The sequence below is a fragment of the Engraulis encrasicolus genome, chromosome 14, assembly GCF_034702125.1.
Source record: "Engraulis encrasicolus isolate BLACKSEA-1 chromosome 14, IST_EnEncr_1.0, whole genome shotgun sequence".
NCBI lineage: Eukaryota > Metazoa > Chordata > Actinopteri > Clupeiformes > Engraulidae > Engraulis > Engraulis encrasicolus.
Window position 1 is genome coordinate 27,932,467 of NC_085870.1, and position 13,058 is coordinate 27,945,524.

Below are 13,058 nucleotides of genomic sequence, written 5' to 3' on the forward strand. Positions count from 1 at the left end.
CTTATGAGAAGTAGGCCATCATATGATGACTTTTAATCACTCCATCACTATGATGTGAGGGGGAGGAGAGGGACTGGTAAATCTCTCTTCACAATGCTTTTAGCCTAATATTTCGTGCACTACGGACACAGACATTGATATGTTGAACTGAACTTTCTTCAATGTGCATCGCTGAACAGAAACTCGTGCACACATTTGTTCACTTGCACTGGCCTGCACGCACGTCACGTTTGCCCGGTTAGTTGGGGTTTGGGAGAGCAAGGAACAGAGAATCAGCAGCGATTTACTGGCAGAAGCTGACTTTGAAATGTCGCTTAAAACCTGCTGTAAAGCAGAGTAAATAGAACAAAAGTATCGCTGTTTGGATTTGATGTCGTTATTCTCAACCTTATAAAGTCAGGGCACCCCGAAGCTCGTCATTTCTTTGAAATCATAGGCTACTCTGCATATAGTTTCAGATTTAAATTGGCCAGTAGGCTAACTATTTCTGTAATTTTCACGAGCTCTCAATGCAGAGAGGCTACCTGCTCAGTACGGAGGTAGGTAGACTCCTCTGCCTGTCTTTTCTCGTGCTAGGCAGCAGCAGGCTCGTCTCTTGCGCTTTGCGCAGATTCGAATGGCATCAGCAGCATTCAAAGCGCAGACGGGTGCGCCCCGTCAAAATCTCGTCATTAGGTGCGATCGACATGTGTCAACGCATGCATGCGCATTTAGACAGCAATGCACCCTGGATGGAAAATGCTGCATGACGGTTAGATTTCCTGTCAAACTTCGAAATTTCGTCGACATTGCGTTGACGAGGTGACATGTCACATGGTGTAAAACTATCGCGGGATGAATGCGGCTGCAGTCAGATCTTGCAACCTCTGCAGTTGCTTATCCCCTTCAACGCTCGTTGGCGGACTGCCTCCGAGGTCACGCGCCCATGAACTGGTTGGTCAACAACTCACTCACGTGTGTATATGGGTCTTGTCTCACACCTCTACACAAGTTTGCGCAGGTCCCCACTTCAGCTCCTCCTCACTGCCTGTCCCCCCACTCCTCACACGTGGTGTGTTAGTAGAGCAAACCGGTGCGAGCTCATCGTCTCGTATGTATTTGTGTCCGACAGCAAATGCGCTGTATTTAATAACACCGACATCGTGACAACAAGTTCTCGCTCACGTGCCTTTCTATTCTTTTTGTGAAAGCCTGGTGTTTTAGACATCTTCCATTGTTAACCGGCTCCTGCGTTTAATGCATGAAGCGAGTGAGTGTTGATTCCACAGAATACAGGTCTGTGGTTGATTCCGCATATTGTACAATCAAAAGTCCGCGAGAGGGCGAGCTAAACCAATGCGTACTAATAATGGGGGTGTCTGATATAGATTATAGCCTATTTTCAGGCTATGATGTCCAATTTAATAGATGTATTTCCAGAGAACATTGGAATTACATAGATTACCAACATGTATTGACATTATTTTTAAAAAAATAAAAAATAATGTTTAAAAAAACGAAAGAAGAACATTTTCCTTAGGGGGCCCCCTGGTGGGCCCCCCAGGTGGGCTGGGCCCTAAGAATGAGTCAGGGGTTTCCCCCCCTGTTCCACGCCACTGTGTGTGTGTGTGTGTGTGTGTGTGTGTGTGTGTGCGTGCGAGTTGGGGGGGGGAGGCTGGGGGTGCACAGTGGGCAACTTGTGGATTCCAGGTTCTTCAATTGTTACTTGACCCTGGATCTCTTCCTTGGACTATGCATAGAGACGTTGGCACCTTGATACTGTATCTTCCTTGGACTATGCATAGTGACTCTGGCACCTTGACACTTTGGACACTTTTTCCAGTTTTTGATCTTGTGTGAGAGCGTGTGTGTTTGTTGAGGGTGTGTGGGTGTTGTTAGTGTGTGTGCGTGTGCGTGTGTGTGAGGGGGAGATCTGACCTTGTGAATGTATATGGTGAATATATGTGCTATGTTGTGTGTGATGTCTTTGTGTCTTCTTCTGTATTTATGTACCGTATGTACATGTACTGTAGCCTATGTATGCTACTTGACTCCTTAATTTCCCTCGGGATCAATAAATGATACTCTACTCTACTGCTTGTGATGTAGGTGGATATCTGTGTATGCACAAGCGAGCATTTGAAACTTAAGTGTTTTGGGTAGGCTAAGTAGTTTGTTTTTAGAACATTGCTAAGAGAAATCAAAGAGACTAAGCTTCAATAGGTTTTCTGTCAACAGCGGTGCATATGCATTTATTGTGAATGAACAACATAAAACACCATGATGAACATGTTGCACAGCAAAGCGTTATTTACAGAATAAACTCAGTCAGTCAAAAGGCTATTATTATATATATCATATGAGACACTAAAGGATTCTTGTTGATTTTGCGTCCCTCTTCCAGAGGTGAAGGCTGATCGTGTCTCCACGATCTGCACATGCTATTTTATGTTAAATGCTCTTTCAGCTACAGCAACACAAAATACACATTTCTTTATAACAGCAACCACTCACTACTAACCACATGTTTTAGCCTAGACGTATTTATAGCATTGCTATTGTGTTTTCATAACATATAAGCTTTACAACTGAAAAGACCTGACATCAGACAGTTTTTTAAAAGCTGGCCGGATATTGCTGAAATGGCCTGGGATCTTTTGCAGAAGACTGTGCACCACACACACACGCTGGATAGTCTTGTTACTGATGAAACGGAGTATACTGTGGGAGAACGAAAGCGAAATTAGTGTTTGGTCAGACAACATGTCATAAAACAGAAATTGCAAGCTTATTTAGACTGGGTGCCTAATGCAGCATATCACCCACATTTCAAGAGAAGACGACTTACCAGAACCTGGCTATAGGTGTCTTCAAGATCACCACCTGAAACACAAAAGTGCATGAGAACACTAACCACAAAGGACTGTTGTGCTGTGGTGTGTTTGTGTGTGTGTTTGTGTGCGTTAGCGTGTGTATTTAAATAGACCGTGGGACAAACTAGTAGACTAGATTCTCAGCCTAGATTTGTTCTGCTGGTGATGACGCTGATGCTACCAAATGGCGTGCACAATCACCTAGTGAACTGTAGGTCAAAATAAGCCACGAACAAAGGCACCTCAATTTCTTTGCATTATAGCAATTGATTAAAATGTACTACAAACTACAAAGAGTATAACATGTAAAAAGAGCATCAACCTACACTCACCTCCTTCTGTTGTTTTGACTGAATAGTGTTGTACTGCATGTTTATGAAGTTACCATCCTGGGATCTGTACCCCTCATTACAGGTGGCACCTTGAGATTTTTCAGCGGAATTCAGAGGAATCAAGGGTTTTGATCATCAACTTACTACCTTCCCCTGTCCCATGAATACACTATGAAAAGTCTGTTCTCAGGAGGTGCCACATGGGCGCTCAATATCAAACAAACATAGGCACAGGTACATACAACCCATACAGTATGTGCACAGGCTGTACCCCAACCCCCAAGATTTTTCAGATATGTCGTTCCGTTTACGAAACGAAAGTTCGGGAGAAGCGTAATGAAATCTGACAGGTCTAAATTAACACCTGCTCTGTATTTCCTGCTCGTCTGTCATTTGTCCAGTTCCTTGCGCGCTAGTACAGGCACGCCTACCTATCCACCTGAATCTCATCCTTCAATTACTCAACGCTGTATTTATTCCCCACTCACCTGCTCCCAGTCAGAAACTCGCTTTCTCGCTCGCACCCTCCATCCACCCCTGTCGCCCCCCGTCTCAGTCTTCTCGACCGCTTTATCCGGGAGCCGCCCTCGCGCCTCCTCGGTTCCATTCGCTCTCCCAATAACCGGCCAGGGGGTGTCCGCTCAGACCTCGCACATATTTCGCGGGCGCGGATATTGTCCGAGCTCTCAGTTGGAGCCCCATACTCCCGAGCCCACGCATCAGATTTATCTATATCAGATTTCGGGCTCGGCAGTAATTTCAGCACCATGGCCAGCGACCTTGCCCAACACGCTAAATTTGCTATTCGCTTTTAAATTCTGTTCCTCGAAGTGCAGTTGGTCCAGCGACCCCGTAAAGCACTTTTCACAACTTCTCGGGTGCAGTGGTCCTGCGACCCCGTTAAGCACTTTCATGATCGCTTCGCCGCGCGGACGATCACGAGAAGCCCGTTCTCCAGTGAGAACGAAGATGTATGCATACATAGGCTACTTAATTCTAATTTCAGATAGCGCACTCATGAAAGGGGTTCTGTTGTACAGATTCATAATGATTCTATATCAGCTGCAATCACCTAACATTATAATAAACATGGAGTAGCCTATTGTATGAATCATATGTATTGTATTGTATTGTATCATTGAAAATTGAAACTTTCTGTTTTGTCTATTTTTTATTGTGTTAAATGACAATAGAAGGGGCATCATGCAGGGCATCCTAGTTGACCTTTAAAGTTAAAGCACTTTACTGTATAAAACAGATACAGAAGAGCCCAACTCACCAAAGCAGAGACATAAAACTGTGAGGATAAACAGGATCAGAGCGACTGAAAATGCCACCACCACCTCAACCAGCACCGTCCGCAGATCTTCAGCCAGTGAGGCTATTCAGAACAGGGAATATGACCAGAGCTGGGTTATAATAGATAGTAGAGTAGAGTAGAGCCCAAATAACATGGAAATCATCTTGAAATTGTCTTGGTTTGTGTACAGGCAGTTGCAGAGATCATTGTATCATACAGTATGTTAGCTACAGTACATCTGATTATGAATTTCTTTCTTGAGCAAGGCACTGAACCACACATTGCTCCAGGGACTGTAGCCAACACTAATAATAACCTAGTTTGTTTTTGGTTAAAAGTGTCAGCTAGTAGGCCTAATGTAATCCTTTGATATTGACACTTTTATACTAAGCGGCTCATTATAGGGTATTGGATCCAGCTCCTGGAGGCATTTGGGGTTAGGTGGCTTGCTCAACATTTCAGCCCTTGGAGGTGTGGGAGATCACACATGCAGTATTCTTCCCACTGGTAACCGCGCAAATAGACCAGGCGAGATGCGATTCAAGCAATTATAGTGTTGATTTACTAAGATGAGATTGGACAATTTATTTGATGGAGAGGAAGACGTGAATGGTCCAGTGGGCAAGTGCGCTGCGTAACCGTGCGAATAGACCCGATGCGATGCGATTCAAGTGACAGAGTGTAGCAGCAAGCGATACGAGCGATTGAGGAGACTAGAGTATGTCCGTACAGGCGGAAGGCAAAGCATTCAATCATTCCCATTGGCTGTGGTCACTGACTTCTATACAGTCATTGGCTGTCGCGGCTTGTCGCCGAACCGCGTCATAGAAAGTTGAAAAGATTTCAACTTCAAACTGTCGCGCTCACAGACATCATGAGTGCGTTGCGAGCTTGCCTCCTCCACTTGCTTCTCGTCATGATGACATCACTGACAACAGCATTATATGTCAATATCTTGCAAAAGCTCAATTGTAGAGTCTTTTTCTCATTTGCAATTGGGATGGTGAATGAAAAACAGTCCCTCAAAAGTTGTTGTGGCTAGGTTGACAGCTGGGAAACTTTATCGTTTTCTCCACGGAGGAGGGGCCAGGAGGCGGGACGAGGAGACAAGTGGAGGAGGCAAGGTGGCATATTAAAACGCACTCTATATAAGAAGACTAGATACGTCGCCGCGTATTTCAAGCACGTCTGCACAGGTCGGCCATATTAGCGCAGCCTAAACTCTCCACAGACCCCCGTTACACCTGAAGTAAACTGAAGAATTGAAACGTCGAGATACTTAAAAATGTATACTGTTGCTTCGCTGAAATATTGACACGTGTATATAAATGGTAGGGGTCCTTAAAACTTAAGTGTAGACTGGGGTAAAACGCCCAGGAGATGTGTCCCACTTAGCTATTTGTCCGAAAATTTAGATAGACCTAGGCACAGCAAATACATATTTTAACCATTGCTGTGCATTACGTTGACGGCATGGATATATTCATTGCACCAACAGAGATGACGTACTGGAAGAGAGATGTACAACTCAACAAGTTCATTCTATCTGGATGGCTTTAGCGTCACGACTCATTTTGAACACAAGGTGGAGCTGTCGAAGCAAAAGCATAGACTACAAGTGAACGTTTATTTGTTATTTTACTGAAAATATAAAAGATTACGTTGTGCATTTGTTTATGGGATCTATTTCATTACATGAATAAGTCTACTGAACTATATTATACATGATTTTAGACCTATGCACATAATAATGTAATATAATATAATAATATTGTGAATATTCATCACTATGCAGTATCAACATATACTTTCGTTTGGAATTTTTTATACTGTGTAACAAACCGACCCTTTCGAAAATCAATGAAAATTTGAGGGAATTATGGCCATCTGAAGAGTATACAGCACCATAAACTCACTGCAACTGGTTGAGCCAGAAGGCTGCGCTAACATGGCCGCCATGCGCGGACGTTCGACTTGCATAACGGGAACGCGGACGACGCAACGCATCTATTCTTCTTATATGATGTCTGTGGTCGCGCTCGTTGCGCAAATCGCTCTAGTCTCCAGAATCTCTTTTGTCCCGCGGCTCAACACAAAGTCAATTACTTCCGTTGCTTGCCTCACTCAGATCGCCGTTGGTGTATTTCTGCGGTAAGGGTGGCATTCAAACCTGCAACCTGTGATCCAAAGATCACACCACATCCCTAAAAATGAAGGCACAGCTGCCCCACAGGTGAGAGATAAACCTCTCTGGATGAAAACCTTGGATTTCGCTTAAACCTTCCATGGATACAAACAGCATGTCTAATGCAATTGTAACAGGGTGCACTGTCTGTTCAGTGAAATGTGTCTGTCAGCAGTTGCCATACCCTAATGATGTCACAGGATCTCAGGTAGCTCAGTGGCTAGTCCGTAATTGGCAACAATGCCATTGTTTTTATAAAATCAGATGAATAAGACCGGCTCATTTGAGCCTTCCCGGTGTGCCGGTATTCGCTGATGATGCCCGGTGCCTTTACTACTGGTGCAGCAAGGAGCCAGAGTTCCCGTGGCGTCTAACCCCAGTCTTGTGCCCCCCCTCTCAGTGTTGTGGAAACAGCATAGCCTTTCTACCTAATAGCCGTTCCACATCCTATTCGCCCCATTATACAAAATTTGGCAGCAGTTCAATGGATTTGCATTAGGGGCGCTGTTCAGACCATTGAGAGTAAATAGAATGGAGGCCAAAATTCTATTTCATTGTTGAAGCCAAGTTGGAGCCAAGGTTGGACCCAAAAAGACCAAAAAATGGCCAAATCCCATTCATTCCTATGAGAGACATAAAACCCTGTATCTCCCTTAAATGCCACTACAGGGGGATCATTTTTCGCTCAACTAGTAGGTCCCCTTGCTCTCCAACTTACCAGGGTGGTGATTTTTTGTGGTGATGTTTTATTTTAGAGAGATATTAAAAGTTAAATTGACCAATGAGCATCAGAACATGGTTTGATTGACCGTTAGAAGTCTTGTTGTTGTCCAATCAGCACCTGCGTTTGGCGTTGCTAAGGTGGAATGTAAGTTGGAATGTTCCCAAATCTGGCTTCAAAGCGTTGAATGGCAAATAGCGTTGATTTGGCGTCCATTCTATTTACTGTCAATGGTTCAGACAGAGGAGACTGGGGTCCCCCTATTGGGCTGGGGCTAATCACCCACAATAAGTCCTCGCTAGCAGCTGAAACCTGAACATATTACGGTCGTCTCTGACTGCAAATTAAAAACACAGTAACCTGGGAGTTATATCCTTCTAGTTTCTTACAGCTTTGACATTTGTGAGTCAGTCTTCACTAGCTTCTAGCTAAGGAAATGACGAAATCCGATTGGTGAATGGGGAACTAAACCGGATGCTAACGTAGGCGAGACGTAGCCTAGCCACAGGCTAACTGACAAATGTGAGGCGAACAACTGGGCCGATCGTGATGTAGGCCACAAATAGACTAATCCAGTGTTTCCCAACCTTTTTTGTCCCGCGTACCCCCTAAGCCTCTTAGTTGTACCATGAGTACCCCCTAATTCATGTTCTATGTTGCTTTCTCTGTCCTGATGTGACTGCTCCATACATTTGTTATAATAATAACATTTTTCCAAGTACCCCCTGCAGTGTGCTTGCGTACCCCTAGTGGTACACGTACCCCTGGTTGGGAAACACTGGACCAATCGACCTCATATTTAGACACTACAATGTTGATTTCTGCCTTCGATTTTCAACAGTTTAGAAATCTAGCATCTGATTAACACATTCCTTAGGTAGTAAAGTGGGTCGCCACCATATTTTTTTCTCAGAATCACCGCGGGTAGAGAGCTCACGTGCAGCATTATGGGTAATTGAGTTTCACGTTATTCATGCACAAAATGCCTGTTTTTTTTTTTTTTTTTTTAAATGCAGTGAGTTTAAAACATCAAACCAAGTGCCATTTGGAAGGGTAATTTACACATCCTTTAGGAAAAACAAAATTAAAACCGGTGACCTTCCATATCCGACACATCAGCTGCGTCTACTGTGGAGCTTCATAGGACCCCCATTCATTCTGACGGCTCTCCTCTGCTTGAACATCGCCGCCTCATGGACAGTACCACCCGGAAGAAGCTGTCAGTTTGGTCTCTCCTCTATAAACCCTCTCTGGAGACACCTCGGAGTACATCGAGGGTCTCGGTCTAGTGTGGGCAGACTGCGAGGTAGATGCTCACTGCTGTTTTGCCCATAGCGAAATTGTTTAGCCTTTCTGTTTGTTTGTTTTTTGTCGAAGATTCGACTACATTTCTTCATTAATATTTGCAATTATTTATTGGAAATTAACATAATATCTTAATATGTAGAATATCTTCATTGTAGAGATGTTTATTCTCAAATGTGCTTCTCTGCAAGCAATGGGCTTCTGGGGTCATTCTGTGTGCCTAAAGACTGTCAGCTGCCCTGTCGTAAATCAGTCAAGGTGTCAAGAGTCCCTGCTCTTTCAGTGGCTCAAGCAACAAGTATAGCTGAGGGTCAGTCCACACTGACATAGAGCAAGGCCTAAGGATAAGGCCCTGCAGACAGAAGGTCTGGACCGATCCACTGAGTTTAGCTGACACATACTTTTTGTGTGGTGAGGTATCTTCATGGACACAGTTCATGGACTCAGCTTTTGAATATGGTATGCTTCTTCCAAAGGCCAATCAGAGGAGACTCTGAAAGAACTAGAGTTTGTTTATTCTTGTATCTTCTTGTTGCACTGATGCTTTGACCATGTTTGTTACATGATGTGATGTCACTTCTGTTCTGAGTATATATAGGTGTTGGCCCTTGCGGGGGTTCAGGAGAGAGCTGGGGAAGAGAGCTTTGGGAATAGACGGGGTTCTTGCTGGGAACCTGGGGGCTTTTGCCCTGGTGCTAGCAGGTCGCTATGCTATGCTATTGGGACACATGGGGCATTTGGCCACCATGGTTAGGAACTTAGGTTATGCTTATTTGTAATAACTTAGTTAGTTACTATGCTCTCTCACTTGCAATGTACAATAAATTGGTAATCTCTTTGCAAATGGACGTCTTCTCCTGAGTAACTTTATGGCTGCTTCCTTCTCTGTTCTCCTGCACAAAGATGGGTAATGTATGTTTATGGCTGATTGAGCTCAATTGAGCTTAAATAACCAAGTATGTAGTAGTGATAATTAATACCCAAGTACTTCTATATTCTTAATTATTAAAGTAGTAAAATGGTAAATGTACACATGTCAGATGGCGGGTGGTTATCCTTGTGCAACTGGTGTTAGCCCAGGTTAAGTCTTATTAATTAAATTGGGTTATGGACTATTTTATTGGCCCAGCTAATAATCTTAATTAGCAATGTGGGTTAATAAAAAATTACAACATTTTCTTTTGCCTGTCCGCCGCCTCAGCTGTCATTTTGTTATTTTACAGGGTTTGGCTGTCACAGTCCTAGGCCTATGTATTTCCTTTAGCTATAGGCTGCTCTAGTCGGGCAGGGCCATACAGTAGACTAGTAGTTTGAGTGTGTATTCTACGGATTTATTCTGTGTGTAGTGGGTATCCACACTTATTGTCATTTAATCACTTACTTAGTGTAGTGAGCCTATGAGCGTGTGTGACTTGTGTTTACCATAGGCCCCTTGGTTTCGTGCACGAGTGGTGAACTAATTTATTCTCGACTAGTAAGCCTGCCCGGCTAGCCTGGCTCATACCCTTTATCCTGTGGCAACCAACCCCGTTCTATTGAGCATGACTGTTTTTATTCAGGCAGCGCAGAGGTTATTACTATTGACTTGAACTGTATTAATAAAGAAAATATTGTTATTCCTTTAAACAAAGGTACATCTCTTGTCCATTCCATCCGAATCTGTTGTGCCTTATCAGTGGTTAAAATCAAAATATACTCTGGGGTGGAAGTCCTCCAGTGGCGTAGTCGTGCAATTACGAGTATAAATAAAAAATGAAATACATTTTGAAATACCTTCCTCAAATGTTTCTGGAGATGCATTTGTTGTTGATGGTGCTCTTGTTGTTGATGGTGTTGATGATGGTGTTGCTGATGACGTTGATGGTGATGGTATTGCTAATGTCTTTTTTGACACTGCTGCTCTACTAACGTCCCTGCCTATACGACAGACCAAACAAATTAATAAGGAGAGTAAGCAATAACCACAACAATATATTTTTATTATTACTTTTAAAATGGCGCACTATCTTACCTGTAAAAGTGTACGGATCACTGCGTGGAGAGACAGATGGAGGTTGTGTGTCCACTGTATAGTCACAGCTCATCACTCTGCTGCTTAGTGACTGTAGACGTCTGAATAGATCATCTTTGTTCAAAGTGAACTTACAGAAGAGGTCTCCAGACTCTCTCCTCAATGTGTCTGATGTCAGGTAGTATTGATGCTCATCTCCAGTGTAGAGACGGCAGCTGGAGGCCTGGCCATAATGTTTGTGAATACCACAGGAGATGGAGATGGAGATGGAGTCATACTCAGACACGGTTATGTCTGGCTTCTGCAGCACGTCTGTATTGGGATAGTAGGTGTGTGTAAGTCAGCTTGTATAATGACAAATGGTCTGAGGTTCATTATTCGCTGTTCCTAAGATACAGTATGAATGCCTGCAACAACTGACAAAGTTAATTATGCCTCCGTCCACCGGTACAGTACCAGACCGGAGGCATAGTTCTCCGATTTTCCGTCTGCATGTGAGTCACTGTGACTCATGAGTCGCATCAAATCTAGTGTACCAACAATCTATGAACAGGTTAAAATTTGGAACGCAGGGCTTTCAAGATGGCTAACACTCTAGAAGAGTCTAGAAGACATGTAGACAGCTAGATGTAAAATGGACATCTTGAAAATTGGGCTGTATATTTTGATCTGACCAGGCTTTCAAGATGGCTGACTTTCAAGATGTCCTTTTGTTTTTATGCACATTAACATTTCATTATTGTTTTCCACCAAGTCCTGTGTGCTAACACTCTCCAGTAGGACCATGAACAGATACAAAATTGGAAGCCAATGCTTTCAACATGGTTGGCTTTCAAGATGGATGATTCTTTGTAACGTTTTCAGGGGAGGATGGATTTGCACAAAATCTTGGGTGCTAACACTCAGTATGAACGAATACCGATAAATGATAACCGATAAAATATGGATTCCTCAGATTGGTTTACAGAGCCAAATGTGCTGGAATCAAGTTTTAATTTACAATATTTTGTTAATGTAATAATTCATCATTTTTTCTTTTCATTTACAACATTTTGCAGACTGGAATAAACAAACACTTACCCAAAGCGTGGCACGGTCTGAGTGTCTGGATTCTGTTCGTTTCTCAGTTGATGCTACCGTAAAATAGTAGCATCCCACTTCAGCCTCTAGAGGGGAAGTCTGACGCGCCCACTGCTGCACCTGAACTATTCTGTTTCCCTAAACGTATTACCTGTCCATTGCCCATTACCTTGTTACTGAGCTCAGTGTCTACTTTGAAGATCATGGAAGAGTCTGTGTCGAGACTACAGAGAGTATAGAATAGCAGAATTTACTCCATACATAATAACTACCTTGATCAGAGGAGGGTGGAAGTACTTTAGGTGCTGCTATTGTTGTTCTTGTTGATGGCTTTGGTGAAGGGGACGCTGAAGGCACGGTGATCTCTGTTTGTGCCACTGCTGTTGTAGCAAGGTTCACACCTGTGACGCAAAGAAAGAAAACAATAGTACAGAGAATCAGTCCACAGAATATTACAGTATTTTCGTAGCAGTACGTTTGTATCTTTGTAGGTTTAATATGATATCTTACCTGTAAAGATGTATGGGTCACTGCGTGGAGAGACAGATGGAGGTTGTGTGTCCACTGTATAGTCACAGCTCACCACTCTGCTGCTTAGTGACTGTAGACGTCTGAATAAATCATCTTTATTCAAAGTGAACTTACAGAAGAGGTCTCCAGACTCTCTCCTTGATGTGTCTGCTGTCAGGTAGTATTGATGCTCATCTCCAGTGTAGAGACGGCAGCTGGAGGCCTGGCCATAATGTTTGGGAATACCACAGGAGATGGAGATGGAGATGGAGTCATGCTCAGACACGGTTATGTCTGGCTTCAGCAGTACATCTGTATTGGGGGATTAGGTAGGTGTGTAAGTCAGTCATCTTATATAATGACAAATGGTTTGAGACTCAGTCTTTGCTGTTCATAACATACAGTATGAATGGAACATTCAGAACTGACAAAGTTAATTATGCCTCCATCCACCTAGGTATACCAGACCAGAGGCATAGTTCTCCGATTGTCATTCTGCGTGTGAGTCTATGACACTGTGACTGATGAGTTGCACCAAATCTTGTGTATCAACACTCTAAAATGAAAAGGTTAAAACTTGGAACCCAAGGCTTTCAAGATGGCGAACATTCTAGCAAAGATTCTCTAATTCATTTAGATCATCTCTGACTCTAGAGTCTAAAAAGAAGAAAAGAAGAAAAATTGACATCTTGAAAATTGGCCATCTTGAAAGCCTTGGGCTATATATTTTAATCTGAACAGGCTTTAAAGATGGCTGACCTT

The 13,058-nt window shown here is 43.2% G+C and overlaps 1 long non-coding RNA gene across 1 annotated transcript; it reads right to left on the reverse strand.

The window, feature by feature from the left end:
• Positions 1-3,209: 3,209 nt before the first annotated feature.
• LOC134463227 (uncharacterized) lies at positions 3,210-10,593 on the reverse strand. Its single transcript, XR_010037682.1, has 3 exons — positions 10,469-10,593; positions 4,464-4,565; positions 3,210-3,273 (listed from the first exon to the last, which is right to left on the reverse strand). It is a non-coding gene; the product is annotated as an uncharacterized LOC134463227 (long non-coding RNA).
• Positions 10,594-13,058: the final 2,465 nt, after the last annotated feature.